Raw genomic sequence first — 14,547 nt, forward strand, 5'->3', positions numbered from 1 at the left:
TCCCAGGCACAGAAGTAAAATAATTGCTAATGCAAATTTTGTGTTATCAGCCATGGCTATATTTTTTGCAGCTGTGGATGGTAAATATGATGGAGATGATTTAGCCTTAAAATATTTAAACTATAGTTATGCTTCAAGGCCTGTTTTTATTTAAATTAGCAAGAATATTGAAATAACCAGATTACAGAACAAGTGGTAATGAACATACAAAGTATAACAGCTGTCTATTCTATTCCAATTCTGCCATGAAATTGGTTAGCATCCTTCAGTTATTCCCGGATCAGCTGCAGTGAGGTGCTATTTGTATAAGTCTGTAGTAGTGAATATTCTTGATGTATGCTTCTGTAATCAGCACAGTGTGGAGGAAGGAACCTAGGCAGTTTCCAGGACAGACTTTGAAAGCAATATGTGTGTGTGAGCAGTACAAAGCATGGCGTAGTTTTAGTGTTTGAGCAAATTAATAGAGCCTGGTACACAGAGCAAGCCTTCCAGGCCATTCAGATCCTGCAGTTTTTGAAGTTTTTGAAGAACTACTGCGTGTTTTCTTGTTGCTCATGACACAGAAGGAAACAAACAATTTGAATGCTGCAGAATTGTTGTAAGAAGTCTTTATGCAAAACTCAACCTCTCTTCTTTAAATATAACAGTAAACTGTAGACACACATGCACACCCATCCACAAAATGCTCAGCTATAAATATTTAACAACTGTTGTTTCATAGTAAATATTTTTACCTCATGATATACATATCTAAATTTATTCATTATGAAAGTTTATGTGCTAAGCCCCCTCAGACTCTTAGTAATGATGCAGTTTTGAAAGAATGTGATTTAATGGTGCAATTGTCCTTGAGTGACGAAAAGAAATATTCCAAATATTATTTTAAAGTATCATATAATTGTATTTTGTATCAACTATTGCCACTGAGGGGCACTCTTGTCTCAACAACCTTTTGTTATCTTTAGTCCATTCTAAATATGGAGAAGTCTAAATGTGCTTTCAAGTATAAGCTCAAAATTGCCCTTGAAAAGCATTTATATTTCTGTCAAAGATTTACAGTAGTTCAGGAAAATTGGAAGAACAGAAACTTATTTGGAACATTTCTACAGCAATTAGTTCAAAACTATTACAGTATTTAAACAAACACTCACTTTATTTAGTCCTACAGCTAGTACATGTATAGTACCTATTGAATTTTTGGGGACAGATGAAGAATTTTTATCTATTGTTTCTGAATTTTATTTTTTTACAACCTTAATGAAATTGAGATGAATTTACTTTCTTTCTGATGATAATTAATATGTACTTTATAGATGCATGCTGTGTTATCGTTCCTAACTCATGGAGTCCATGTATGCCAAAGACTGGAGCAATCTTAATGATTATGTCTCACAATAGTTGAGGATAAATGTACTGTCCATTTAGTACATTTCAAGTGTTCTTGGTGAAAGTTTGTCCTGATTTCTGTTGGAATAGAGTTAATTCTCTTTCTTGTAGCTGGTACAGTGCTGTGTTTTGGATTTAGTGCGGCAGTAATGTTGATAACACATGGAGATTTTAGTTGTTTCTGAGGACTGTATACTCTAAATCAAAGACTGTTCAGTTTTCCATGCTCTGCCAGTGATGAGCTGCACAACAAGCTGGGAATAGGGAGTACATCCAGAATGGCTGACTTGAGCTAGCCCAAGGGATATTCTATACCATGGAATGCCAACCCCAGTATATAAATTGGGGCAAGATGGCCAGGACTTGCCAGCAGGCAAGATGGCCTGCTCATGGAATGGCTGGGCACCTTTCAGCAGGTGGTAAGCAACTCCAGTGAGCATAATTTGTTTTTCTTGAGTTTTATTCTGCCCCACATGATTTTAATTACAATTGCTATTAATAATAGCAATTATATATATATATATATATATATATATTTTTTTTTTTTATATTATATAACTTATAACAGATTAATACTGAAATATTATAATATTTTATTTTGTTTCAGTCATCAAACTGTTTTTTACATTGATCCATGAATTTTATTTCCTTTTTTTTTGAGATTCTCCTTCCTGGTGGGGAAGGTGAGAAATTGAGTGCATGGTGCTTGGTTGCTGGCTGGGGTTAAACCATGACAAAGTTACAACAAAATGTCAGAAGCATATGCTAAAATGCTGAGAAATCTCTGAAATGAATTTATTCTGTCAGCTTTTTAAAAATAGAAGGTCTGCTCTAAGATCTACTAAAAACTATACTTCTGCATTTACAAGCTGCACACTCATCCTGAATAGAGAGAATTCAATTTTCTGGAGTCTTTCAAATCTGAAAACTGACCCAAACTTGTCTTGATCTAACTAGAGTAGTGGACTACCTGTGAAGCAGTGTTGTGTGACTGTGTAAGTGGGATATGGCTGAAATTATTTTACTTTATAAATGGATCTTATAATACTGCTCTATTTTCTCTTTCTCAATCAGTCCTTCTGGAAATAGTAACACTTGTTAATCTCTTGTTATGAGAATCTGCAGGCTGGCAGTATAACAAAGGCAGATAACTCGTCTGTAACTAATGTTCTTAAAAAATATTGTATTTAGAGAGGTGCCTTAGTTTCAGACTCTTATGGTGTATTTTTAATTAAAAAAACCTAGGGAAATGATCAATATACTGGAGAAGGACCTTTTGGAGATTCAGACTTTAATTCTGCAACAGCTACACCAATGAACTGCTTTAAGAAAATTCTAGGACTCACAGATAGGCATTTTGTGCCTTGTATATGAGAATGGGACCACTCACATTCCCAAACCCTTGAAGATCTCTTACACACTTTCTGCTTTTATGTCATTTGAAAAGGATAGGAGTGCACAGAGTGGGAGACACTCCCACCTTGCTGTCACAGTGGAAAACACTAAACCTGCTAAAGAATTATGTTTATTTGTCCTGAATTCATGGAGAAACATTCCACAGGTGGCCCTTGTAGAACAATTCCAGCAGAACTTGGTAGGCAGGGACCTATGGTGAAAGAAAACAAGAATTCATACAAAGAAATCTGCAGCTGGCCTGGCACAATGCAAGATTAAGTTTGAGAGACCTCTTCTAGGGATGGTCTCTGAATACCATGTGTATAGATCTTATTGAAAAAGAAATACCTGAGATAATACCTCATGCTGTGGTGAGACCTTACCTGAAGTACTGTGTCCAGCTCTTGGGTCCTCAGCACAAGAAGGACCTGTTGGAGTCAATCCAGAGGAAGGTTATGAAGAGGATTGTGATGGTTTTGCATGGGAGATCTGAAATTGGTGAACCAAAACCACTACACAGATTAGAGGAGTGGAGCACCTCTCCTATGGGGAAAGATTGAAAAGTTGGGATTGTTCAGCCTGGAGAAGAAAAAGCTCTGGGGAGACCTTAGTGCACCTTTCTGAACATAAATAGGACCATAAGAGAGTGGGAGAAGGACCTTTTACAAGGGCTTGAAGTGGCAGAACAAGGGGGTATGGCTTCAAACTGAAAGAGAGTAGACTTAGATTAAATATGAGGAAGAAATTCTTTACTGGTGCGAGGGGGGTGGTGGTGAGGCTCTGGAATCAAAGAAGTTCTGGATGCCTTGTTCCTAGAAGTATTCAAGGTCAAGTTAGTTGGGTCTCTGAGCAGCCTGGTGTAGTGAAAGGTGTCCTTGCCCATAGCAGGGAGTTTGAAACTTGATAATCTTAACATCCCTTCCTACCCAAGACATTCTACGATAATATTCTGAAGAATTTTTGAATATTCATAGCCACACTATGTTTTGCTTTTCTTAAGTAATGTATGTGGTTAGATACTTTCTTTATTCAGAATTTTCTTTATTGTTTTGTTTTTAAACTTATGCAAGACAGAAATGAAAGTTCTAAGCCCAGGAGGTGCTTCATTTTAATGTGAAAATTGTATAACTTTTTCGTATTTCCCAGGACATCTTTTAGACATGTCAATTAAGTTTGAATTATCCTAATCTTTTCAGGGTCTTTAAAGTTGTGTGTTGTTGCAAATGTAAACAGACATTTACAATCTGATCCTAGCCGGGCTGTTTCTGACTATAGAGAGCTTTAAGCATGTTGTTGTTTTGTAGTCTCTAGAACTGCCCACCCTACTCATTTGCTGTTTAATTTTTGACATAAATTCCATAGGAAGGGGTCCATAACTACCATCTTCCATGCTTGTACAGCATTTAATCATAATTAATTGAACTACCAATGCCATGAAAATATAAATATTAAGTCATGCCAACCTGCAATTTTGTAAGACATCTCAGTCTAAATTGATAGAAAAGTATTACCAAAACTGTACATCTCCGGTCAGACTGAAAGTCTCATGTATTGTGTCAGACACACACAAAAAATGTGGAATTTTAGGTATAGCCTGGTTGAAAGTTGTCTTGTTATAGGGTTTTAGAGATTCATTGAACCAATATTATCAGTGACTTTCCTTTTAATCTGCCCAGCCTTTTTATATAAGACATTGAGAAGTTACAGTTCTAAATTGAAAATGTGTATCTGCTTTTATTGCAGCTATATTTTACTGCAGCTGTATTTTGGTTCTAGCACAGTATATTTCTGTCTAGAGCTCCATAGCTGCATCTGTTTGTAGGGCAAAACATAAGAGTCTGTAGATCATCACTTTTCCTCAGTGTTATTTAGTTGCAGCAAGGTTTAGACCTTGATGGTCAGAGGGCTGTATGGAATCACTTGGACACCTTTCAGAGCTGATGTCAAGGAGAATTGTGAAGGGTACCCTACTCTGTTTTAGGAAGTATGTTCTGTTTAATGTTTAGTTCACAGGATAAAATAGCAGCTGGAAAGATCTGTATGGGTCTGAACCTAGGATTATATAGTAGCAGAATGCTTGTTTTGAGACAACTCAGCTGTCGGATAAACTTCTAATCATAGCAGGCAGCCATCGAGTGTCAGAATGGTTAACTGAATGTGACTTGAAAAGTTCAAAGAGTTGCTGAAAGAAAGCTCCCTATTAGTTTTGTAATTCAGACTATTTGCTTGAGTGTGTTGTATAAAACACCTATTGGCACCTATTGGATTCTGCTCCATGTCCAGAGAAGCAGTAGCCATGGGATAAAGTGGATATAACCAGTGTCTGTTGTGTGTTAGTCACTGCTCAGATTCACTTGAATCAGTCTGCTGGTTTTTTAGCAGATTACATGGCTCATTTAACTAATATTCATAATCAGAATTGCTACTCTTCACACTGAGGTTCAAGGAAGTCCTTGTAGTACTTTATTTTAAAAGTTATTTCCATAATAGGCTGAGCGGAATCTTCTACTTTTTTATATTCACATTGTAAATCAATGTGGATGATTCTGGAAATCATTGGTGGATTAATACCATGATCATATCTTTCCATAAATCTCAGTTCTAGATGTGGATCAGTGCTTAGGTTCCTAGTGCAGAAGTTACAAGCTTCACAAAACTAGCAGTAGATTGTTTACAAAGCATTAATAAAAGCACAGAGAAAGAAGAATGATAGAATAGCTAAGAGGTTTATTTAGGAATGAGAAGTTAATTCCGTTCACATTATATTGATGTAGAATAAGCATGAATTCTAGAAGGAGCATAAGTATGCACTGTTGTTGATTAAATTGCAAATTATTTTGATTTTAGCATATGTTTTTATAGAAACTAAAGTTATAATTTTATACTCCAAATTGCTGTACCTCAGTAAGTTGCTTACAAACCTGCTTGATAACAATTGCAAACTTGCTGAAGAGAAGCAAAGGGTTTTTGTCTCATCCTGAACCGTTCAGGGTAGTAGAAGAAACTCTTCAGTGGGTACACAGTGAAAATCTGATGTGAGCTGGTCAGAAGTTCCTATATGGGGTAAATTTGATACTCTGTTAATATTCTTTTTTGCTGTGCTTTTGGTCTTTGCGTGTGCATTTGATTTTAGGAGAAGTTACTGACATTTTCGAATAGGGTTCAGATATAAATTAAGGCAGCAAACTTGCAAATATGAAGTCAGTGTTGTTAAGTTGTATCTGGATAATTTTTGTCTTGTTTATATGGCAGAAGATAAATTTAGGTCAGAATTTTGGGAAATGAAACAGTAAATGAAAATCCAAATTATTTTAATAAAAACAGTAATGTAAAACCATTGCAGGTATCTAAAATGCTTATTGGAGGAGAGTGCTAAGATTTAAAGTTTCTTTAATTTGGCTATTATGAAAGCTGCAGAGACCATTAAGTAGGAGGTTAAGATACTAGCCAAGTATGCCTACTCCTATTTTCATAGTTCTGTCTTTCCTTCATGTCGTCTTCCACAGATTTTTAATCTTTTTTGAAACCACCTTGCTTCATTATCACTTATTCTGCAACTCTAAACATAGTGTAAAGTGAAAAAAGTGAAGGAGGGTGACCAGAATCTAAAGGATTATGACTACATCATATTATTTTAATCTTTCTTCCTGTTTGAGGATTGTCTTGTATAGTTGTTTGACTATTTTTTAACAAATTAAAAAAAGTTAAAATATAGCTAATTAATAGGGGTCACCTTCATATTTGGTTATATCTTTATTTAATGATACATGAGGCAGGCCTGTCACAGTTCTCAGAATTTATTTCATTTGTTTGTTAGTCATTATAGCAACGTTTGGCATCACATACCAAATAATCATGGAATACTAAAAGTGGAAGACCAATTTATTTATTTATTAAGACAAATGCTTAAATAAATTAAAAGAAGCAATGTCACTTGTTTGATTAAGTTCAACAGTTGGCAGTTCTTTTTCATTCAAATCTCTATTATAGGCTTGAAAAAGCTAAGAAAAAAATTTATGCTTCATGTAAAGCAGGTTGTCCTGGGCTTTACATTCCTTAGCTCTGGCAGCACCAGTTGTATGTAGGAGTTTCTTGCTGGTATCAACAAGACACCTTTTATCAACAAAGTTTAGCTGAATGTAAAAAATTCAGCTAAAAAGTAAATTGCCAGTGAAAGGGTTTTATCCCTCCATTTCTAAGGACCTGAGCTTAAAATTAAGAGAATATATTTTTTCCATCTGGCTGATTTTTCCCTTGCTTTCTTTCTTTTCTCCAGATAATCACTCATGTTGTATTAAAGTAAACTACTATGTCCAGAACTGAGATGTTCACCTGCCTTCTTTCCTTTACTAAATCTCTCAACAGGAACTGAATTTATAAATTGCTGTAATTTTTCAGCACTCTTCCTTCATCGAATATTATTTGAATATTATATTCCAAAGGAAGTAATTTAGAATTATTCAGCCCAGTTAATACAGGGACGTATCAACACTGCAAAAACCTCTGGTCCTTTGGGGATTAATATTTCTTGTAGTGAGCTGCCTGAGGACTGCCTTAACTCAAGGGAAAAGGGAGGCTTCTTGGTTATCCTGTTAATTTAGCATTCTTTCTACTTACATTTTCCAAGCACTGCAGAGCTAGTCCTTCTTTGGAAATTTTGTTCAAAGAAAAATGGTCTGCAGTTTGAGTGTCTAGATTTGGCTTTCTTATCAAAGGCCCTTTCTGAATTCAAGAACTGCTCCTTGTCAGACCCTGAAGGCTTGCACTGAGCAAGAGCCAACAGAAACTAATTTTTCTTACCTGTATTTCTTCTCATCTTCAGCTTCTTTTGATGGGTAGTAACATAAAATTTTTATGAACTGTGTCACAGTGAAAGCAATTGGAGTAGGCATGCTATGGGCTCTGTCCAAGTAGAACAGAAGTTTTTTAGAATATTTTAAACATGGCAATTTGTTACTTACAACAAAAATCTTCTTCTGAAGTAGCATTGCAATACAAAAATTATTAAAAGGATTTATGAAGTACAATAATGTTTTCTGCTCTTTGTGCTTGGACTTAATGAAGTGTGATGATGTATCTTAGCTGCATTGTTGTGTGGAGGCAGCAGTAGAATATTGAATTGGAAAAAACAAACTTGAACGGTTGGCATGGAACTTTGATTAAAAATATAATCTCTAAAGACTCTGTGTGACATTTTGTGAAAGACTACCTGATAATTACACAAGGCATTTATATTAACATAATTGCATGATCATTTAAATCTACAGCTTTTTTCACAAGGTAAGGCTAAGATTCACCATAATTTCTTATCAAATTCCATCTTTGAACATGAACTATCAAGTTATTAGACTCCCCCATCCCATGCTCCTTTGAAATTAAGTTTCTTGGAAATTTTACCCTTCCCAACTGTCATAATTTAAAGGAAAGAAAAATAATTACCATAAATTCAGAGTATTAGAGATTAGTATGAGATCACTGCTTATTAGATACATAGCATTGTCATACAGTTTATTGAAATATATTGGTAGAAACCCGAAACTGGTCATATAGTTTAGATTGAAACCATCAGAAGGGTGCTTATGGTATTTTTAAAGCAGATAGGCTGAATTCAAGTGTACGTTGCTGATGAATATGGAGATGAAAAGATAATATGGTCCAGTTCTATGAAAAGTAAAAGATAAAAAAAATCCCAAACCTCCCTTCCACCCTCCCCCAACTTTTCAGCTATTGCTATTGAGCACTGATTGTCATGCAGAGGAGGTGACTATTGAGATGTGAATCTTTTTGTCCCTCTTTTAATTATTGTAGCTGACTTTGGCCTTGCAAAGTGGAGGCAAGAAATCTGCAAACTTGCATATGTAGTGATATCCTATAATATAGGTAAGCCTATAGGTATATCTATCTATATATAGATGGATAGATATACCTATATATATATAGGGAAGGCAAGAAAACTGCAAACTTGCATAAGTAGTGATATCCTATAATATGGGTAAGCCTATAGGTATATCTATCTATCTATCTATAGGTATATCTATTCATCTGTCTATTTATCTATCTATCTAGGTGTATATATATTACCCATAGGTAATCCTCTTATCCTATAATAATAGGTAATCCTATACTCATGGTAAGTACTCCTGCATGTAACTTTTAGTTCAGTGACTTCCATCTTCATGGTTACTCTTGGAGCAGACAGGGAAGTTGCAATGAAGTAAGGAACAAGGTGCAAGTCACAAGCTACTCTGCAATAGTTGGTTGCCTCCCTATTTTGATGTTGCCTGTTCTTAACACCTGGTGGTTACTGTGGGTTAAGTTGGTGCAGAATGAACCAACTGCAGTAGTGTAGTAACTTATTCATCTATATGTAGAATATCCTTATAGAAAAGGAAATGTGTGTTTAAATTATAAAAAGATGTATGTAAACAGTATCAATCACCACCACCATATATGAAGGCCTTACACCTGTGAGAATGTTTGGCCTGCAGGCTGTGATAAGTAATTAAAGGTTCCAACCCATGAGGGGAGCTGCTGGTTTCTCCTCTGAATTAAAAGGTAAGTCAAGAACTTTGGCAGTTGAATGTAATTTATTTTGCCATTTTTGAAATTGTTGCTTGTGAATTCCTTGTACCAGAATGATAATGATTGACACTTATTCCCTAGAAATTCCTAAATCCCAAAATTACTTCAAGAGTGATACCTTGTAATATGTTAAATATTCAAGTCACATACCTTGGAAGACTAATGCTTATACTTATTAGTGAGCAAAGGTAAGGGGATTGCAAGGCTGCCTTAATTGGTTATCCAAATATTCCTGAAGCATTGCACAATCTCTGGGTGACATTGGATCTGTGAGTGATGTTGGGGTATATAAAGTGTTGTAAGAGTTTGGTGTGACTAGTTATGTGCCATCTTTTTCAGCTTCTCTGAAATAATCAATTTGTTTTGTTCAACTGGGAAGAGAAACTGTTGATGAGAAGTTGTTCTGCTCTTTTAAACACCAGTTTAAAAATAGAGATGTCAGAGGTGTCAAAACCATGCTGCCATGGCCCTCAGGCTCACTGCATTGCAATTTTTCTTATCCCATCTCCATTTATTTCTTCCTTTTCCTCTATTAGATGCCTGTTTTGTTTTCACTGATATCTTCTGGGTTTTTAATATTTTGGAGGAAATTATTGTTTGAGAGTAATGTTCTGTAAATTTAAATACTTTTTAAATATAGTTTTTGCTTATACTAAATTTATTATTATTTTCATACTCTGTACATCGAAGTTCATATCAGAGCTAGAACTTTGGCAGGTATTTTTCTACCTCTTTATCCAGTTATTTGGATGCAGGATTGAGGATAAAATGTCCCTTCCATGTTGCAGTGTCTCAAGTAAGTGGTCTTTTGGGACATTACTTGTCAGTTCTACTCCACAGGCAAAATCATGGAAGCAGTGATCCTTGTCTGTCTGCAGTCAGCAAAGGGAACAAGGATAGAGTACAGATGTCTTTGTATTTAAGGTATATGCTTGAGTAATATTTAAAATGACAGGCTAAGATATTAGTCTTTCCAATGTCATAATAATTTAAGAATGCTAAAAAGGCTTTGCAAACAGCACCATGCGCTGGAGGCCACCTTCAAGGTGCTTGTTAGTTCTGTGTGTGTCAGTGGGCTTTTTGAAATGGAAGCCTGTTCACAAGGAATAAGATGAACTGACAGAGTATTTTAGCACAAGTCTTGAAGGAGAAATCAGACCCTATAGACTTAAGCAGTGCTTTGACTAGACTTTTTAGTGGGGCTTTTTTGTATGATTTAAGTAGGTGTTAAAGGCTATTGAAAAAAGAAAAAGAGGACTGCCTACCTACCAATGCACACGCCCAAAAAAACCCCCCAAACCAAAAATAGATGTGAAAGATTGTTTTCATCTTCGAATGGCAGAAATAGCTTTCTTCTGAACTGACAGGTGATAGTTTTGAGTAGTTTGAGGTGCAACCCATCCTTCTTTGAACAGACAATATAATGCACAAGCAAAACAATAAATATCAAAAGTAGCATTTGATGCTTATTGTTTAAACTTGACTAAGCAATGTTATGTAGAATGGTTCAGATAAAAACACATCACTGGATGTACCAAACATGTTTGTATTTGGGCTTGACTGAAGCAATTTGCTAATGCAATTTTTTGAACCTTGCGTCATCATAAAATAACTGCAGACACTGTTTTTTGTTTAGAGAGGGACTTATGTAATTATGCTTGGTAATTGTGATGGTTTTTAATTTTACTTCATACTAGGTTGCATTCTACTATCACACTAATTAAATTCCTTTTAATTGGTTATCTCCCTGAACTGAAAAATCCAGTGATGTGTGTGTTTAGAATACCAAATGTATTAAATGGATGTGTTTACACTTAATACATTAAAAGTTGAGGAAAGACTGCTTTAGGGAATTGGTAATGAATCCTGAAGTCTTTTCCCAGCTCATAAGTCACTAGAAACAATCTGCTCCAAGTTAGTGGTGACAGTCTTTATTATCGTGCTGTCTCAAAGGCCTTCCCAGAAGAGACAGAGCAATTGTCCATGGTTATAGTGAATGATGTTTCCTTTCAATTATACCTTCCATTTCTTTGTTTCAAAAAAAGGATTGTGATTTAGAAAGAGAGGACATATTGCCAGCAGATCAAAAGATGTATATAATTGTATATGTATGGAGACAATTTAGATGAACTCTGGGAAATCAAGTCAATTTTGAGATTGGATGGGATAGAGTCCCATCATAATTGCTTGAGAACTTGACTGATCTTTAAAAGTTGTTGAGAAACTATGAGTAGATCCCTCAGGTGTCATTAAGAAAGTTCTACCGTAATTGGTGAGATAACTTGATCTTTCTGAAACAAAATTGTTTTCAAATGTTAGCAAACTGATGCACAGAACAATGTTGTTTATTTAGCTTTTTGTGCCAGTGTTGGGGAGTTTTCTTGTTGGGGTGTTTTGAGGAAACTCCCATTTCAGTGTTAAGTGGACATATTATTTTACTCCCTCATCTTCTTTGCTGTGGAGGAGAAAATATTCCTTGATCTTAATTTCTGGTTTTGGACTACACACTGGGTCTGTGTACTGTGTTGTGTTAACCAGGCTGCTTTTCTAGCACTGGTCACTGTTTCTGTTTATAACCATACATTGTGAGAGCATTGCATAAATCAACAGTCTGGTATGATTTCTCATGTAGAGACCTGCAGTAGGTGTATTGCTATTTTCACTTACTTAAAGCATTTTTGTTTTGGGAAAGGTAATTTGACATGAGGGGGTGTCTCGTATTTTCATAAATACTTTATTTTTAACCTTTATGATGCTATATGGTCAAACTGATTATGAGATTTCCCAGCGGTACTTTATTCCTCCAAAAATAGAATCTGAAACACTTCACCAATTTCAAGCAAGTTTGACAGTTTGGGTTCTTTCAGTGTTTGTAAAAATTTGTTGATGGATAGCAAGTAGTGAACCAATTCAATCTTGGCGAGAAAAGTTTTACACTCAGCTGAAATTTTACCTTATAAAAAAGCTGCAGAATATGCTGTTGTGTGATAGCAGTTTGGTGTGTTTAGATAACCAAGAGAATAGGAAACTGAAGGTACTGTGTAATGGTGAGAGAAATCAGAAAACTAGTGGAAAACTGGTCTTGTGCTAGTTTTGCCATTCATGGAAAAGATGGCACCTGGAAGGCATTTGTGGCTTTGAATAGAATGGTAACAACAATTAAATAATCCTTTCAGTATATTGATACTAAATTTTTTTACCAGAGGATCTTTTGAAAGTAATGTAATACAGGTGTTCATTCTGAGAATGAAAAATAGCAATGAAATAGAACTATGAAAGTTTGGTTGTAGTGTAGACATAAGTTTATGATAATGTGTGTCAGCAAAAAGTCCAGTTCAATTAGAGATGGAATCCACAGGGAGAATATAGGTTGGACAGGCAGGCAGTACTGTCCCTGTGTGTAACCCACAGGACAGCTCTGTGTAGAACATTGTGTTTCATTGTGGGCACCTGGTGACTAAAAAGACACCTGGATAAACCTCAAGGAAGAGCATTATAAGTACTTGACAGAGACTGCCTTACAAAAAGATGTTAAAAATTATTTATTTTTATATAGATTTTATTAAATAAGAAGTTTGTCTAGTTAACTGTCACCTGATATTTGAAATATACTTAATATCATGTCCAGTGTGAGATAGCATTATACTTGGGAGTAAAACTGGAAATTATGTGAAACAAAGTAAGAAACATGAAGATACCTGTATTTATCTCCAAAAAAGTGCTCACAGTGGCAATTATACAATTCTCACCATAAGAGATAACTTAACTTAATACTAGACACGAGAGAAGGATGAAAGAAAAATCTTGGACTAAAAGAAAACCAGCCACTTTATAAGTAACATGGACTAGTCCATATTATGTATTTTTCCTATCCCGAGTAGAGTTGTACTCACAAAGGCTTGAAAGAAGCTTAAAATCAAAGCACAAGTTGTTTACATTAAAGGCAGTTTGATGTAAACAGTTTTCTGTACTTCTTTTCTATCAAGTGAGTGGTGCTAATCCAGCCTCTAAAGAATTACTTTAATGCTGAGGAGTGGGGTGTAGCATGTAAAAATTTTATAGACTCCATGGTGACTATAGACTGCTACCTTAAGGGAAAAAAATGCTACTGTTTTACTACTATAATACAATATAAATCAACAGTGTACTTCTCAGAAATAGTTATTTGTGTAGAACTTATATAAATTGTACAGCAGTTATTTTAATCTATAATAATCATTATGTTATTATCTCTTTGGAAGAGATAATAATGATAATGAATGAATAATTAGAATAAGATTAGTCATTTAATCAGAGTAATTTATCATCTTGTAAATGTCTTTTAGTCCAATGTTTCTGGCATTTGTTTGCTGGAATTCTTTCATTTTTATTTTAACTAATATTAAATGAGCTACATTAAGATAAGCTATGTTCTTATGACATCTGAACTGCAGGACTTAGAACAGTTTTGATGAGTTTATTTCTGCCTTTCCCCATTTTATTCTATAATCAAGACGTTAGCTGTATTAGTATCTTAGCAAATCCTTAGTATTTCTAAATCTTCCTATTTCTTGTTCTGCTTTACTTTGCTGCTCAGTATATAGTGTGCTGTTTGAATTTCTTGTGCCATTATGTGCCATCTTGCTGTCTTGGATGTTTCCTAAAGAGCCTGTTTGCTATTTTACCATTTCTTTGACGGTCAGTAGAATCTGTTTGCTCTTTTCATTTGGGTCTTGGGGTTTGCTTTCTGATGTGGCCTTTGTTCAGTTGCTTGCTTTTTCATAGAAGCCAGATTTCAAAGCTCTATCAAGGATTGTTCAAACTTAGGCTTTCCTTGGTTTGTTCTATCTATTCCAACTGAGTTTGAATTTAATTACCCTGTGATTTCAGGCAGGCTCATATGTCTGCATTTGCCATTTATTCTGCTGAAGAAAGATGTTTTCCTGGGTTACTGCCCAGTATCTCTCTAGGTTCTCCACATTTCAATCTACACAAGCAAGGGTAAATGATTTTATGACTAGAGAGACAGTACAGTGTTAATAACTATGTGATCCCACTTGCAGACAAGCAGTCTGTGTATTTTCATGGAGAGCAATGTGTCAAGTTATTAAATTGGGGGAAGAAAGATATGTAAATGTAATTTGTGGGTAGGTTTTGTTGATTATTATTTATAAATTAATGTGTATGTTGATTCTCTTTCTACTT

At 35.1% G+C, this 14,547-nt stretch overlaps 1 protein-coding gene across 1 annotated transcript in view; it reads left to right on the forward strand.

Annotated features, from left to right (window-relative positions):
- Positions 1-14,547, forward strand: part of NEK10 (NIMA related kinase 10) — an 82,118-nt gene that overhangs the window by 20,314 nt on the left and 47,257 nt on the right.

Source organism: Passer montanus, unplaced genomic scaffold, assembly GCF_014805655.1.
Source record: "Passer montanus isolate IOZ18808 unplaced genomic scaffold, ASM1480565v1 scaffold10, whole genome shotgun sequence".
Taxonomy (NCBI): domain Eukaryota; kingdom Metazoa; phylum Chordata; class Aves; order Passeriformes; family Passeridae; genus Passer; species Passer montanus.